At 45.2% G+C, this 18,238-nt stretch overlaps 1 long non-coding RNA gene across 5 annotated transcripts in view; it reads left to right on the top strand.

Annotated features, from left to right (window-relative positions):
- LOC140484504 (uncharacterized) overlaps positions 1-18,238 on the top strand; it is a 749,759-nt gene that overhangs the window by 25,737 nt on the left and 705,784 nt on the right. For 2 of the 5 annotated variants that reach the window (XR_011962213.1, XR_011962212.1), the window contains 2 exons: positions 4,410-4,516; positions 7,750-8,142. This is a non-coding gene — a long non-coding RNA (uncharacterized lncRNA). Of the gene's footprint in view, positions 1-4,409; positions 4,517-7,749; positions 8,143-13,389; positions 13,666-18,238 lie in introns of those variants that run through there. The other 3 variants (XR_011962216.1, XR_011962215.1, XR_011962214.1) reach the window with 2 other exon arrangements.

Genomic DNA, 18,238 nt, shown 5'->3' with positions numbered 1-18,238 from the left:
TGAGGGGAGACAGGGAGAAGGTGAAGCTGAAACTCCGTTTTAGTTCAGGCCGTTCAGAAATTCACAGTCCCAATGGGAACAGCCAGTTTTTAATTGATACCTGCAGACTATTTGTTAACAGTTTTTAAAGTACTTTCCTGAGGGCAGTTGAGAGTTAACCACATTGCTGTGGGTCTGGAGTCACATGTAGGTCAGACCAGGTGAGGATGACCGTTTCCTTCCCTACAGGACATTAGTGAACCAGATGGGTTTTCTAACAATCAACAATAGTTTCATCGTCATCATTCTCCTTTCCATTCTAGATTGTATTGAATTCCGATGCTGCCATCAGCCATGTTGGGATTCTAACCCAAATCCTCGGAACACTGTACATATCACTCATCTGGCAGGAATACCATTAAGCCATTGCCTCCCTTTTTAACAATGTTTAAAAGAAAGTTCCATCATTCTACGTGTACAATGTGAGATAAAATACTGCAACGTCCATGTGTCAGCCTCTCCAAAAGGTCAATCAACAGAAATTTGTTTGGGGGCGAAATATTTCACTTTTTTGGGCCAGTTTATTAAACAAAAATGAATCTAAATAAAAATCTTATGCCACGGCCATGTAATTTCTGAAGCCGGAGGGGGATTACAGAGACAGGGAGGGTTGTGGGGCCAGAGGGGGATTGTTGTCCAAACATCACTGTGGTGTACATGGACTGCAGCATTTCAGGGAGGCGGTTAACCACCACTTTCTCCAAAACAAGTAAAGGTGGCCAATCAATACTGGTCTGGGCAGCAAAGGCAACCCCCAGTGAATAAAACCAAGCAGTGACCTCTCTGAGCTGACTTGCTATGAAGTTAAAAATTTCTCTGGAAATGGAGTGGGCAGAGAAGAGAACAGAGACATTTCACAGCTGCCCTCAGAGAGACCTCACCCTTGGAAGTATTCAGAGCCGGGGATCAGCTCAGTGAGTTTCAGTCTCTTCAAATATCAATCTTAGTCGGTTTAATTTTATTAAATCTACAATAGTGAGTAAGGTGAGGATTTCTTTTTCATGTCTTACGGTCTCTTGATGAAATGTTTAAGATATGAACCGTAAGCATTAAGTTATTTTCGGGCAGTATTTTTCGAGCAGTAAGACTGTGCCTTTGTCTTGGTCTGTAGATTGTTAAGGCGGAGAGATGGCCTGTTGTAGAGTGGCGTGCTGTTCCTGTCGGATGTGGGAGATTAGGGAGAGTTTCAATGATCCTGATGATTGTTTGCAGGAAGTGTGATTGCAAATCCTATTGGATTGCATGGATTGCTGGAGGAGTGATTAAAGACAGTGAGGAATTGACAGGAGCCGGGGGGTGTGATAAGGGGCAGTCTCAGGAATGCAGGATACTGCAGATACAGTCAGGTAGGTGGGTTACCTCCAGGAAAGCTAGGAGGGGTAGGCAGGTAGTACAGCAGTCTTCTATGGCTATCTCCATCTCAGACAAGTATACTGTTTTGGAAAATGTAGGTGGTAACAGACTTTCAGGGGAATGTAGCACTGACAGTCAAGTTACTGGTACTGAGACTGGCTTCTAACATAATTTGAGGTATATCCAGTTCCACATGATCGATGGTGATAGGGGACTCTCTAGTCAGGGGGCACAGTCTGCCATTTCTGCAGCTGACAGTGAGACATCAGAATGGGTGGTGCGGCCCTGGTGCCAGTGTCAAGGATGTCTCTCAAAGGGAGCAGAATATTCTCAAAAGGGAAAATAACCAGTGAGAGGACATTGTACATTGGTACCAATGGCAAAGGAAGGGGAAAGCATGGGGTCCTGACGAGCAGGGTGATTTGCTAGTGCTACTGGGGAGGCATTAAACCAGTGAGGGAGCCGGGGTAATCCTAAAGAGATAGTGAGAAAAGAGGTGAGTCTGAGACTGGTACTGTTCACCAGTCAGACTGTCAAGGCAGGCAAGAGCAAGTCACAGAATGAGGTGGGACGGACCAGTTACACTGCATTTATTTCAGTGCAAGAGAACTGACAGGTCAGGCAGGTGGGCTCAGGGTATGGTTTTGAACATGGCAGCAATATTACAGCAATTACAGAGGCATCACTCAGGGATGGATAGGACTAGCAGCTTAATGTTCCAGGATATAGATGCTATAGCAAGGATAGAAAGGGGCCAACAGAACAGGGAGAGAGGTGTTTTTGCTTAGGGATAACATTATGGCTGGACTTCGGGAGGATATTCCTGGGAGTACCTCCAGGCAAGTTATTTGGTTGGTACTGAGAAATAAGAAAAGGATGACCATCTTACTGGGATTGTATTATAGACTCACTCCCAATAGTCAGCAGGGAATTGAGACACAACTTTACCAGGAGACCTCAGTTATCTGTAAGAATAATATGGATGCAATGACAAGTGGCTTTAACTTTACCAACGTGGCCTATGAGTGCTGTAGCGTTAAGGGCTTGGATGGAAAGGTTCAGTGTGTACGAGAACATTTCAGATTCAGTTTGTAGGATGTACCTACTAGAGAAGGAACAAAACCTGACCTGTTTTCTTTACTCATTCACTGGATGAGGCTGTCACTGACTCGACCAGCATTTATTGCTGCGTTTACCCAGAGGGCAGTTAAGAGTCAACCTCGTTGCTCTAGATCTGGAGTCACATGCAGACTAGACCAGGTAAGGATGGCATTTTCCTTCCCTAAAGGTCATTAGTGAACCACATTGGTTTTTCCAACAATTGACAATGGATTCCTTGTCGTCACTAGGTTATTTTTTTCCAGATATTTATTGAATTCACATTCCAAAATCTGCCGTGATGGGATTCAAACCCGGGTCCCCAGAACGTTATCTGGGTCTCTGGATTAACTGTCTAGTGATAATTTCACTCCGTCATCACTGCCTCTTAGGAAATGAGGCAGGGTGAGTGACTGAGGTATCAGTGGGGCAGCGCATCAGCACCAAAGATCCCACAGTATTGTGGCTCAGTGCTTAGCGCTGCTGCCTCAGCACCAGGGACCTGGGTTTGATTCCAGCCTCGGGCAACTGTCTGTGTTCAAGTTGGCACATTCTGCCCAGTATCTGTGAGGGTTTCCTTCGGGTGTTCCAGTTTCCTCCCACAGTCCAAAGATGTGTAGGTTAGTTAAACCACGTTAAATTTCCCATAGTGTGCAGATGTGGTATATGAGGTTTTGGGATGTGCAGGCAAATCTCTGCCTGATGTGAAAAGATCCTTTTCGGGTCTTGGACAGAGGTCAGAGGGAGGTGTGGCCGCACGTTCTACATTTCCCATGGTGGCAAGTGAGGGTCAAGGGTGTGGAGCATGGGTTGGTGGGAGGGTGTGGACCGAACATGGGAGGTGCAGAGGGAATGGTCTCTGCGGAACACAGATAGTGTTGGAGAGGGAAATATGTCTCTGGTGGTGGGGTCTGGCTTTAGGTAGCAGAAATAACAGAGGTTAATGCGCTGTATCTGGAGATTAGTGGGGTGGAAGGTGAAGACCGCAGGGTTATATTCTTTATTGTGGCTGGAGGGGTGGGGTAAAGGCGGAGGTGAGGGAAGTGGAGGGTATGTGTTGGAGGGCATTGTTGATCAAGTCAGAGGAAAATTACGGTCCTTGAAGTAGGCCTTTCAGGAATGATGAAGGGCTTTTACCCGAAACGTCGATTTCGCTGCTCGTTGGATGCTGCCTGAACTGCTATGCTCTTCCAGCACCACTAATCCAACTTATGGTTAGCCACTAGCTGTCTCCAGTGTGAGCTGTTCCCCACCTATATCACTCCACGATTGAAGCTGCCGAGGACACAAACCTTTGGAATATCATCCCTAACTCCCTCTCTCCGCCTTAAAGATGTATCTAAAAATCGTTCTCTTTAATCAACATTTCTATCATTCGTGAAGCATTTTAGGAGATTTGTCAATGTGAAAGGCTCCATACAATGCAGGTAGTTGTTGTTATTGTCTGACATCTGGAGAAACAGGGATGAGCCCTCTCACTCTCTCTCATACCTGATGAACAGCAGCAAAAGCAGGAAGCACTGAGCATGCTCCAGCCCACAATAGGCCTCGGATTATTGATGTCAGCGCAGCACCAATAAGAATGGGGGAAAGGGGGCTAGAGGTGCTGGTTGGTCCTTCAACCAATCAGAATGAATGAGGGGCGGGGCAATACTCAACCACGTGATAAACTTCACTGAGAGCACAGTGTTGTTGTGACCAAGGCATTGGAAATGTGTGAAGGTGAAGGGCAGGGGGAAGGAAAGGCACATTGACCAGGAAGAGGAGGAAATTTTCATGGTATGGGATAAGAGGTTTTACAGAACTTAGTGCACGTAGTAAAACACAAATTTAAAAATCCCAAATTCTGCACCATTTTCCCTCCCTATAATGCATTTTGCACTCCCTGAAATATTAACTGTGTGTTTCTCCCTCCACAGATACCAGTGATCAGTGCCAAAGCCCCATTGCCTGTGGAGAAGGTGATGTTTGACTTCCTTGTACAGCTGCAGTTCGTGTGGTGAAGGTGCTCCCACAATGTGTTTGGGTAAGAGCTGTTATAGATTATTCACTCAGCGACAGTGAAGAATTGACAATAAGTGTGCAAATCAACAACAGTTGTTTTTTTTTATCATGTTTATAATTGCATAGACATATGATTGAGAACTTGTGACATAAAGTAACAGATGAGGATATTAGGTCAGGTGATCAAAGCAATTGCCAAATAAGCAGGTTTTCAGGAATACGTTAAAGGAGGAAAGCAGGTCTGAGGGGGTTCGGGTGGGAATTCCAGACCGTGTTGCCTTGGCAACAGTAGAAACAGCCAGACAGGTGAAGCAATGAATAGACACATCGTTGGGAGTCTGAAAGAAAATGAGTTGTTGGGGTCTCACAGGTTGTGTGCTGCAGGGAGACAGGGATGTTCACAGCCAGGAATTACATCAAGGGTGAGAATTTTAAATTGTTGCTTGTTAATAGGAGCCTTTTGATGGATCAACAAGTTTTGGTACAAGTGAGTACTTGGGCAGTAGGGTTTTAGATACTCTTGAGATTACATGTAAGTTGAATGTGGGAGGCTGGCCAGGAGTGTGTTTGGATAATGAAGTCTGGAGATAACACAGGGATGGACGAGTGTTTCTGTAAATGAGCTGAGACTAGGGTGGAGTTGTTTGATGTCACTGATGTAGAAATAGTGCTTTGGGAGTTGGGCTGCTCCTCCTCCTCATCACCCCCCCTCCCCAAATCACAGATATTGTTCCTTGTTCTACCTGTCTGTCTTTTCTGGTTATGTCCTTCTCTCCCATTCTGCTACAAACTAATATTTGACCCCACCGTTGTTGCAAAAACCTACTCCATCCTGACTCTCCCTATCCTTTCTGAATTCCTTGTACTTGGTGTCCCTTAAGGATCTCTCCTTGGTCCCTCCTGTTTCTCACCTACACACTGCCAGGAGGGTGACATTGTCCAAAAGCACCGTGTTAGGTTTCACATGTACACTGACAATGCCCAGCTCTCCCTCCCCACCATCCCTCTCCATTACTCAGTTATCAAACTGATCATCACACTCCCACTACGCGATTGGCTGCAATTTCCTGCAACGGATGTTGCAGTGGTTAAACCCATTGCCTTCAGTTGCTATTACAAATCACTTTCCCTTACTGCTGAGCCCCTCCCTCTCCCTGGGAACTGTCTGAGGCAGTTCCACACTCTTGACAATATTGCTCTCATATATGACCCCAAGGTGAACTTCTGATCAGACATCTACACAATCACAAACACCAGGAATTCCAATCTCTTAAATGTTGCTTGTCTCCACCACACCCCAGCTCCATTGCTACTGAAACCCCTCACCTGTGTCGGTGTTGCCTTAAACTTGACGAATCCAAAACAGAATCCGTGATTCTGTGACTGACCCAGAATCTGGTTCCAGACTCCCTCATGATGGGAAAAATCCTCTCAGTATTTACCCTGTCAAACTCCTTAAGAATCCTACATGTTACAATGAGATCCCCTCTCATTCTTCCCAAATCCAGTGAGTAGAGTCCCAACGTCTTCAGCCTTTTCTTAAAAGATACTCCCTGCAAACCAGGGTTCATCCCAGTCAATCTTCTGTGAAATGCCTCTGATGGAATGATGTATTTCCTTAAATAAAGGGACAAAAACTTCTGTCATTACTCCAGATGTGGTCTCACTCGCACTTTATAAAGTTACTCTCAGGTATATACTCCAAACAACTCCCTTTAAACTTACACAGATGTTGTTGGAAATGCGCAGAAGATCATGCAGCATCTGTGAAGAAAAATCAGTTAAAGTTTCGGGTCTGGTCACCCTTCCTCAGATACGTTAACCCTAATTTCTTTTCATAGATGCTGCTTGACCTGCTGAGCTTTTCCAGAAACTTCTGTTTCTCTTCCTGGTTTATAGCATCTTCAGTTGGTTCGGTTTTCATATACTTTAAACTTGCCCCCTCTCTTCTAGAATTTGTCATTTCCTCCTTGGAAAAAAGATTCACATTTGTTTGGACTCCCCTACCCTGGGAAGAATGAAACCGTGACGAGTCACCCTATCATTGCTCCTCATAATTTTATAAAATTCAATAAAGCCACCTAAAGTGTCCAGTGCTGCAGGGAAATAGCCTCAGCCGATTCAGCCTCTCCCGATGGTTCACGTGTTCCAATACTGACAATACCCTAGTAAAACCATTCTGAACTCTTGCAAGTTTCCCAACATCTTTCCTATAACAGGGAGACTGGAATTGAAAGCAGTCTGGGGATTCCAAAAGTGGCCGAGCCAATAAACTGTACAACGTAAACATGATCTCCCAACTCCTATTCTCAATGCACTGCCCAATAACAGGTAGCATACCGCACACCACCTTCACCGACCTGTCCACCTTCAACCACACTTTCAAGGAACTATCAACCCACACTGCATGGTCTGTTTGTCTGTCAACACTTCCCAGGAACTTGTCATTAAGAGGTTGAGTCCTATTCTGGTAACATCTTTCTGAAATCAGGGAGACCACAATTGAATACAGTATTCTAAAACTGGCCTCACCAATGCCCTACTCAGCCACAACGTGACCTCCTAATCCCTATACTCAGTGACAGAATCCCTACAGTGTGGAAACAGGCCTTTCGGCCCATGAGAGCATACCAACCATCGGAACAGCATTCCACCCTAACTCTGTAACCTGCCATTACCCAAAGCTAATCCTGCCAACCTGCATGTCTTTGGGTTTGTGGGAGGAAATTAAGAGCACCCAGAGAAAGCCCACGCAGACACACAGGGAGAATGTGCAAACACCACCCAGACAGTGGAATCGAACCAGAGTCCATTTATTGGTCAACACATTCCATTAAATGTTAGTGTCCCATATGTCATGTTCAGCACCTGATCTCTCTGAAACTCTACTTTCCAAGAACTAAGCAGTTGTTCTGAGCTCTTCGGAGGGAATTAATGTCAGGATGAGAAAACAGGAACCGGGTTTAGTTTTAGATCTACAAAATAACTCTCCATCTTCCCACTCTGTCTGTTCCCCACGCTCTGTACCCCCACCCCCCGACGGTCTGTTCTCTTTCCCCCCCCGTTGGTCTGTCTCCCCCCTCCCCCCCCCATTTATCTGCCGGTCTGTCTCTCCCCCCTCCCTCTGTCGGTCTCTACCCACCCCCCCCGTTCCCCCTGTCTGTTCCCCTCCTCTCTAAACCCACTTTCTGTCCCCATCTGTCTCTGTGCCACCCCTTTCTATCCCCCCCCACTGCATGTGGCACTCATCCACAGACTCTATCAACAAACACATCGACTTGGACCCAATATACCGACCACTACAGTGGACAGCTCGAACTGACAACCGGAAGCGGCAGAGACAGGCCACTACAAATGCCGGAGGAAACAGCACAGAAGCGCTTCACAGGAGGCTCCCAAGCACTGAGGATGTCACCTAGGCAGGGGACGAAACGTTTGCAAGACAAATTCCCAGATCGGCGAACAGAACCACAACAACTGTATAAGTCCTGCTAAGGTTTGCTTTTCCAAAATACAGCAGCTCGCATTTTTCTAAACTGAACTCCTCAGTCCATTCACCCATCTGATCCAGATCCTCTTGTACTCTGAGGTAATCTTTTTCCCTGCTACTCCACCTCCCATTTTGGTGTCATCTGCAAATTACTTACAATACCTCTTCTGTTCACATCCAAATCATGGATATAAATGGCGAACAGTAGTGGATCCAGCACCGATCCTTGAGACTCCACTGGTCACAGGCCTCCAGCCTGAAAAGCCCCCTCTGCCTTCTACCTTCGGGCCACTTTTGTACTCCATGCGATCTAACCTTTCTGACCAGTCTCCCGTGAGGAACCTTGTCGAACACCTTACTGAAGTCCATGTAGATCATGTCCATGCTCTGACCTCAGCAATCCTCTTTGTTACTTCTTCAAAAAAACTGAGTCAAATTCATGAGATATGATTTCCCATGCACAAAGCTGTTATTAGTATCCAGGATTTAACTCTGTACATTGGGGTCTGCGTTGCCCAGTTATAGGTGTTAATATTCTGAATGAAGTTCAAGGACACCAGCATTTTGTCAGTGAGTCTGTATTGAGTCTTGTTAATGTCACCAACACAGGGGAGTTCCTTTTGAAAGGCAGTCCCAGTATCCCTTGCCCACCAGGAAATAGTGTAAGTGTCCTTACCTCTGGACTAGGAGGATGAGGCTCAGAGTTGAGGAACAGCATCTTTGAAGAGGCTGATTACTAAACCTGCCCAAGCCACCAGGCCATACTGTCTCCCAGCTGTCCATGCCTGAGCCTCCAAACAGAACCTTCCTGTCGTTTCTCTCCTGTCAGACTCTCCCATTGCTCAGTTTGTCCAGGATCCCCTCCTGCTGCTGCACTGATCCTGTCCCTCACTGACCTGTCCATCGCCCAGTGTCCTCCACATTCATTCACTGTTCACAATCCCATTCACCCAGTCCTCCCGCCCCGCCCCCTCCCGACGACATAGACGGCTCAGTGGTTAGCACTGCTACCTCACAGCACCAGGTACCCGGGTTCGATTCCGGCCGTGGCGACTGTCTGTGTGGAGTTTGTGCATTCTCCCCGTGTCTGAGCAGGTTTCCTCCCACAATCCAAAGATATGCAGGGCAGGTGAATTGGCCATTCTAAATTGCCCATAGTATTGGTTACATTAGGGGGCATAGGTCTGTGTAAGTTACTGTTTGCAGGGTCGGTACGGACTTGTTTGGCCGAAGGGCCTGTTTCCATACGGTAGGGATTCTGATATATTGGGCAGCAGCTACTGTCAATCACCAGGACTCTTGTATGATCGGGAGCACGAGATATAGGACGGGAGACCAGTGCATGGGTGCAGTGCTGGCCAATTGTGGGAGTATGCGCAGTATAGGTCTGTGCCTGGGAAGGAGGCTGTGGGTGTGAGGGGTTAATCTATCATTAGCAGCTTCATCCCTCTAGGAGCAGGACCCAGAGGAATGGCCCTTCTCTTGCTACCCTGACATGTGATCAGACTATCAGTGGGGCAGCGTTTTGCAGAAAGTTATCAGAACTCTTTTGTGAAGATTCAGGGTTGTTATGGAAAGGGACAAGGATGGGCCTGCAGTTAGAATTCCAGTTTGGCTCATTTTAGTCAGATGGGTCTTGGCCAGAGTGTGCAGGAAGCAGTGTATGCAGGATGGTTCTGATCAGGAGCTAGGAAACTGAATTCGATGAGAGAGTGTGTGAGAAGTGGGTGTGGAGGAAAGGAGTGGGGGGATTGGTTTGGATTTCAGTTCACAGAAGAGAGAAATTGTGAGACTGAGGTTTAAAGCTTTGGGGGAACAAGGAAACTACAGTTTAATACTACAATTGTCTTATGAATTTCCATCCTGTATTAACATTGGTAACTTGTGTACTCTGTTGTATGGTACTGAAAGGGTGGATTTGCGGATGAGAAATACAAATTGAACTTCATGTTCAGATCTGATAGTTACTTGATCCGTGCCGATCTGAATATCATTGGCCTTTTCATCTGGAAGGAAAGGTATGCATTCTGTCCGTGGGCGAATATTTCAAATCTCGGTGTGACTTTAAAAGTACTGAGACACAGCCAAGTCCATGTCAGCATGGTGAGTGTGGAGAGAGATTTCATTTGCTTTTGAAAGTCTGGAAAATCATGGCACATTTCCCAGGAACAATTAAGCCACAACATTGCTTTGTAGAAGGACAAGACTTTAATTAACCATGCAACCAGAAAGACACAAGGATACCTGCACCATGGGAAACACTATGAAAACGGGATTGTTGTAAAGGAGTTCATTCTCGATCATGGATTGTAATCTATTGGCATTGTCACGTCAGTTCCAGCGCTGTGGGGAAATACCGGAAATATGATGGATGTAATGTAGGTTTCAGTTATTAAACTGTAAAAAGTGCAGAACAATTTACAAGGATGTTCCCAGGGCTCAGGGGTCTGAGTTATAGGGAGAGGTTGGACAAGTGAGGATTTTATGTTTTAGAGCAGAGGAAACTGAGGGGGTTCTTTTTTCGAAGTGTATAAGACCATGAGAGGCATGGATAAGGTGAATGCACTCAGTCTTTTTCCCAGGAACTCAAGGATTGGACAGCTTGATTGGATCAGTTTAAGGTTAGAGGAGAGAGAATAAAAGGGAAGCTGAGGGGCAACTGTTTTACACAGAGGGTGGTATGTAAATGGAATGAGCTGCCAGTGGAAGTGGTTCAGGCAGGAACACTCACAACAGGTAAAAGACATTTGGACAAATACATGGATAGGAAAGGGTCATATGCAGATGGGCCAAGTGCAGGGAAATAGGGTTAGCGTGGATGGACATTCTGGTCGGCATGGGCCACTTTGGGCCAAAGGGCCTGTCTCTGCTGCAGGATTCTATAACTCTAAGTGCATTTGCTATTTCTCCCCCTAACTCTGTTGGTATCCTGGGATGTATTCCATCAGGGCAATGAGACTTGTTTACTTTTAGCTCCATTAGCTTGTCTCTTTCACGATAATGGTTATTATCTAGGTCTTCACCCTCCTTAGTCTCCTTATCCATTACTGCCATGCTCTTCGTATCCTCCACTGTGAAGACTGACTGCTGTGTACTCATATTCCTGAACCCTGCTGGATAGGAATAACTCGGCACAGAACTCTGAGAGGTCTTCTTTGAGTCTTTATTGATGAGACATGGCAGTTACATGGATAGTGTACTTGCAGAACACCTTCAGGCAGCATCAGGTAACTCCCTGCCTGTCCGATGTACAGCTCCCATTGTGGTTTGGGACTTTGAATGGAGACTGTCTCTCAGTATTATCTCCATGGCAACGGCCGTTAGAAAGTCTAGTTCAGTTCAGCACTTTGTGGTTAAACCACACACCCCTCCCCCATGCCCCCGTGGCTCCCTCAAGTATCTGAAAGGCGCTTCAGTTTCAGTGGAGCTCTCTATCAGGATTCTGATGTGGAGGAGCCGGTGGTGGGGTGGACAAGGTTTAAAAACCACACATCACCAGGTTATAGTCCAACAGGATTATTTGGAAGTACAAGCTTTTGGAGTGTGCTGTGATTTTTAACTTGATCAGGATTATCTCTATGGTAACAGTTAAATGCTTCAACAATTACAGAGGCCATATGTTCCCCACACAATAGGTTCCCCTCTAGCAGTGTAAACTGCTATTCTGGCCCTGGGGATAGCTACTCATCACTTTTCTCCCCCAATCCCATCTCGCTTTCTGTTGATCTTTAAAGTTTTTCTAATCTCCTAGTTTCTCCTTGGTCTTTGCCAATCTGTATGTATTCTATTTCAGTTTGATAGACTCCCTTATTTCCTGAGCCACCCATGACAGATTATCCCTTTTCCTCTGGTCCTTCCTTTTCACTGATCGGTCATTTTGCTGAGCACTTCAAAAAATTGCCTTGATATTCTCGCACTGTCCGTCAACTGCCCCACCCTAAACTCTTTGCGTCCAGTCTACATTAGCCAACTCCTGCCTCATCCTATTGTAGTCTCCTTTTGTTTAAGCACTGGATCTTGGGAATGGATCTAATCTTCCAGCTTTCCATCTGTGTTCTAAGTTCAACCAGACTTATCACAAGTCTGTTTATCAGATTACTAGGGAAGGCGATGTTTCCTGGGAGTTTTGGTTTTCATTGTCAGAGACCTTGGCTTTGTAATAAAGTACAGGATAGATATTCACAACAGAGTATTCTGGACAGTGTGAATGTAAGACACAGTCTAAAACCATAAATCACTGTCTCCCCTTAGTTTAAAATTGCTAAATTATGATCTCCTACACGGTTCCTCACTATCTAAGCTTGGAATGCTAATCCTCCTGACTATCTGTCATTTTCCGAAAATCTCCTTCGGTGAAAGTGGTGAGTTTTGAATTCAGCTTTCCAGTTAATACCGTAAGAAGATAAGCCCTGGGCACAGGAGAGGTAATGCAGCCCTTCGAACCAGCTCCACCATTTAATACGGTGATAATTGAGCTCAGCTCGGTCTCAGCTAAATTTTCCCGCCTGCTCTCTCTCACCCTTCATCTCATTGCAAATTCAACATCTGTATCTCTTCATTAAATTGGCTCATTGTCCTGGCATCCACCGCATTTTGAACGGGGAATTCCACAGATTCACAACACATTGAGACAAGTACATTCTTCCTCGTGAGAATATAATAGAGTCCCAATAGTGCAGAAACAGGGTATTCATCCATCGAGTCCACACCAACCCTATGAGGAGTATCCCATTCAGACCCACTCGTTCCCTGTAACATTGCATTTCCCATGACTAATTGTCTCACCGGCACGTGCATGGACACTGTCAGCAATTTAGCATGGGCAATCCATCTAACCTGCACATCTTTGGACTGTGTGAGGAAACTGGAGAACTGCACAAAACCATGCAAACATGGGGAGAATGTGTAAACTCCACACAGTCGCCTAAGGTCTCTGACGCTGTGAGGCAGCAGTGCTAGCTACTGAGCCACCTCTGCTTATAACCTACTGCGCCTTATTAACGTCCCTATCCCCCAGTTGGCTGAATCTGTGTTCCTTACATCAGAAATCAGGTTGTCTCAGTAAATCCCAGTGACAGCCCACATGTCCTGCACATCTTTGGACTGTGTGAGGAAACTGGAGAACTGCACAAAACCATGCAAACATGGGGAGAATGTGTAAACTCCACACAGTCGCCTAAGGTCTCTGACGCTGTGAGGCAGCAGTGCTAGCTACTGAGCCACCTCTGCTTATAACCTACTGCGCCTTATTAACGTCCCTATCCCCCAGTTGGCTGAATCTGTGTTCCTTACATCAGAAATCAGGTTGTCTCAGTAAATCCCAGTGACAGCCCACATGTCCTGTGTGTCTGAATGGGGATCCGATACAGAACATCCTCCATTCACACTTTTCATTCACGTTCCAGAGACAGGGCTCCAGTGGCTGCATGGGGACTGCAACTCCCAAATTCCGAGGCAGGGACCGCACGTCTGTGGGTAAGCCTGGCACTGCACAAGTACAGAATGTGGGTGAGCTTTGGAGCATGTGCTTTGGGGTAATTAGTGGAAAGTATTTCACACTCTGATTGTCTGGAGGAGGAACGCATTTGCTTTTAGTATTGATCTGTTGGAGGGTCAAAGTGTCACCACACCCACATGGGACCAAGTTATATTCCCAACTTGTCATAACACTGGAATCGACCAATGAGAAACAAAGAAGGATGTGACCAATTCTCCCAGACTGAAGGTTCCTCTTCTGTCCAGGATCTGTCACCTCCCTTTCTGTTTCCTTTTGTTTCATTCTGCTGTTACATTATTGACTTGCAGCAACTGAAGGGAAAGGAAATGAACCCAGAAAGGGTGCAGAGTCTAACCAGGGACGGGAAGTGGTGGCATAGACCTGTTTATCAACAACTCCATGAGAATGGGGAGGGTGTACATAAGGGGTAGTAGAATCAGAATGGTGAGAGAGAGTAAGTGGGCTGGAGGGTTACAGCTTTGGGGGAAGAAAGGGGAAAACGATATTCCAGAGAAACTAGAATTGTCTGTTCTGAATTTCTAATCTGTACATATTCCTTTACACAGGGAGTTAGATGAAGATTTGCAGACTGAACTCTCAACATCATTTGCCGATCATGATAAAGTTAACCAGAATTTGAAGAACCAAAGATGGAGAATCACTTGGCCAAAATCCTGCACACACTCCTCACAGCATTGTCGGTCTCTCTGCGCCAAATGGACTGTGAATGGTACAAGACAGCAGCTCACTACCATCTTCTCAAGGCTAACTAAAGATGGGAAATAAATGGTGGCTGAGCTAGTGATGCCCATATCCTGGAAATGGGTTCTATCTCTCGTTGCTGAAACCCAGTTGATGTTACTGCAGGATGATGAGGGACGCTGAGTGCATCCTCCAGGAGGCAGTACAATCACATTACCCCTGCCTACACCCACACAGTAACACAACAACGTCACTGGAACAAAAGGCAGTGAAGCCAAAGGAGGACTTAGATATAGTTCTTTGAGTTAAAGTCATGAAAGAGGATTGGAACACAGCAGGAACAGGAGATTGAGCTGCATGGTTAGCTGTTTCCCCTTGAATGGTGGAGCAGGATTGAAAGGCTGAATGGCCTCCTGCTGCTATCTACCAGGTAGGAAGAAGTGGGCAGGGATTCTCCACGAGATTGCACATCCACATCAGTTTTCAGTGAGAGATGGTTTGATGGATTTTATTTAACACTTGTCTTTAACACAAGGTTTGTGAATTTGGTTTAAAAATATTGTAGCTATTTAATCCACAATAAATAAAACTAAAAGAAATGAAACTATCTGAATATAACAGTTTTTAAAAATATTAAACGCCTTGTAAAACAAAATCCTGTCTATTCCCGGACACCATCACTTTCCAGTTACTCAAGCTCCAGGGAAATATTCCCTCCTTGTCTGAACCTTTTGGTTTGATTTCACTGCTTTTCAGTTCTCCTTCTGTGAGCTATGAAGTGTTCTTTTTTTTCCCCATTTCTCCTACCCAGACATGTTATCACACAAGCTGAGTAACCTTCCCACATTTATCATTACACCATTTTGGGTTTTGTCAATATATAATCACCAGCAGTAAACCACCCATGTAACCAATTGAATATTTACAAACAAAGCCCATTACGGGCAAAGCAAACCATTACAAATGACAGATTGGGAAGGGACCAAATCAAAGTAGAGTTAGGGGTGAGGGGGTAGCAGTGGAGATAAAGCACTGTATACCCTGCGATGCCCACCTCTGTCAAAAGGCATCGAGAGCATTGACACATACCACATGCTCCTTCTCCAAGGTCGCCCTGCTTTATCCTCAATCATAGAATAGTCTTTATCTTCAATCATAGAATAGAATCCCAACTGTGTGGCAGGAGAGAATTGGCCCATCAAACCCCACCAACCATCCAAAGAGCATCCCACCTGGAGCACTCCACCCTTGTAACACTGTATTTCCCATGGCTGATCCATAGCAGTGCTACAGTCACAATTTAAATCAAAACAGATGATCCCTGCTCACTGTCACGTTGCTGTTTGTGGAGACTTATTGCCCAGAGAGACATCCTGAGATTCAGAAAGAGATAATATAAATTCAGTCAACTCCAGCCGAGTTAATGTGATTAACAACAACATCAATACTCCAACAGTGACATCAGACCTCGTACCTACTCGATCATTTACGATTTTTAACCCGTGGGAAGTTTGTTACCAGCTTCGATGACAGCCATAATGCTCTGACCACTTTGACAGAGCCAGTGCAAGTCAGTTCTAATAGTTATCAACAGATTGAATCTAAACAGGATGCCCCACAACAGGAAGTGCTCTGACGCTTAATGCCCGTAAGTCAAGGTCATTTTCCTAAAACCACTCACGTCTGGCAATACCATTGAAGATATTTTATACAGTAACCATTCAGTCTCAATTTCCAGTTCCAGTTCCAGTCCATGAAGCAGCCAGTAACATGCACCAGTGAATTGAATTCTAACAGCAGCATTGCCCTGGCAGGAGAGATTGAGGAGCTTGAAGTTGTCTTCTCTGGAGTATCTAAACAGGAAACACTTCAAAGGAACAAAAGTCTTCAAGAGCTCGAGAGGATAGATCCAGGAAGGATGTGCTCCTAGGCTGGTGTGCCTGGAATAAAATAAACACTAACTACGGTGTCTTTACCCAGCATCCCCTTTAGCTGCATAAAAGTTTAATATGTATTTGCTGCTCTAATTACACTCTCAGTTTTAACTGCTGTAAAGTTGATGACTATGCAAATGTATAAAATATAATTTAATCCATCCCAATAGCTCTCTGTACCTGTGTCTCCCTTGTGCTCACCGAGACACTCATTCAATCTGACCTCTTTACAAACCCTGCCCTGATATTTCCTTGGAGGGCTCAGAATGAAATATTTACTGAATTGTTACTGTGCAAAAGGAGGCTGATTGGCTCATCAGCTCTCCAAAGGATCACCTCACTGAATGCTATTATTCTCCCTTTACCCCATAAACCTTCCCATTCGTCCTATTCCAATAACACCAGCGAGTTCACAAGTAACCACAGTGATCAGATTTGTTTTGTTTGTTCGTGGGATCACGGCTTGATGGGGCAGCATTTGTCATCCATTCTAACTGCCCAGGAGATGGTTCAGAGTCAACCACGTTATTCAGTATCTAGATTCACATGTCGGCTGGATCAGGTCAGAATTAACAGTTTCTCAGACCCAATGACATGAAGAGTTGATTTCCGACCTATTATCTTATTTCTGAAATGATAATGAATAATGTTTACAGTTGAATTAAAAGTGAAAGACCAACATGTGTTTTATTCTGATTGAGCACATCCTCATATTTTCTCAGTTGTTATTGACAGTCTCTTTCCCCTCGCACCAGAACCTGCTCCAGAGAGTGTTACAGAAAAGGCAGAATGGTCAGCTGCAGCTGGTCACCTGACCGGTCATTGGACCCAAAGTTTCACTCTCCACAGATGCTGCCAGATCTGCTGATTTTTTTTCCAGCATTTTCTGTTTTTGTTCCTGATTTCCCAGCATTTGAAGATGTTTCGTTTTTGAATATTGATCTTGTCTGTTGCAGAGGAGTTTATTGATGAGTTTGGAGGTTTTGAACATTGCAACTTAGGCCACAAATCAGCCATGATCTATTGAATGGCAGAGTAGGGTTGAAGGGCTGAATGGCTTCCTCCTGTCCCAATGAAAGTGATCCATCTGCAGCTTGTGGTAACATTTCCCCTCACTGCTCACTTCACCTCCATGTCTAACACACTGTTACTGACTGAACAAACCTCCTGTGTTTGAACTAAACCTGCTCATGTTCAGTGGCTCCCTCCACTGCCACCCGGATTTAACTCTCATCATGGGATGCTGTCTCGTGTTACTGCGGGAATGCCCACAAGGACTAATCCTGGAGTCTGTATCCCCTGGGATCCAAAGATCCTGTTTATTTACTTCTTCCTATTTAATTCTGGCATTGAACTCTCGGTTTCAATCCATTCTCCTGTCATGCTCTTCAACATGCCCATGTGGGTGGACTAGAGGCAGCTGGCACCTGAGATTGTGGGGGGAGGTAGATTCAATCAGGGATTTGGGAAAACACTCAGACAATGACATATCCATCTGATTGTTGACTCAGACAGATAGGCAGAAAGAAAGATGCACATTTAGATAGCACCTTTGATGACCCGGGGCAGTGAAACATGGTTCCAACCCAATGATTTCAACCTCATATCTCTGAAAACACAGACACAAAGCTTCCTACTTGTACCAGGTTGTCTCTCAGCCTCCTCTTTTCTTAAGAGTTTTAAGCTGTTAAGTTTTTCCTGGTGATTATAACCTCTGTGTTTCTGTCAGATTTGTGACTGAACCTTTATTTTCCTGTTGTGAGTGATGCTAGTACCAGAAACAGTTCCTGACTTGTGAGGGGTTTCGGTTGGAGTATTTATATTTACACATTCATTCCCACCCTCACATACAGTGTGAAATTGATGTAAAACTGAAGGAAAGGATTGAGTGAGCACCCACAGAAACACATATTATGTCTAAGTGCTCACGATTTTGGGATGAAGTCTCAGAAATACTTGACTCTGACGCAAATCCTCTTTTTTTTTCAAAATAAAATCTGGGGGTAACTGCAGCCAGAAAAATTTCCAATTATCTCATGAGGAAGAGAATTCAAAACTCGTGCCACTGACCCGGGGGCGCAGTGAAGTCACAGAGGTCTGGAAACCATCAGAACTGAAACA

This window comes from Chiloscyllium punctatum, chromosome 13 (genome assembly GCF_047496795.1).
Source record: "Chiloscyllium punctatum isolate Juve2018m chromosome 13, sChiPun1.3, whole genome shotgun sequence".
Lineage (NCBI taxonomy): Eukaryota > Metazoa > Chordata > Chondrichthyes > Orectolobiformes > Hemiscylliidae > Chiloscyllium > Chiloscyllium punctatum.
This window is presented reverse-complemented; position numbering and strand designations above follow the sequence as displayed.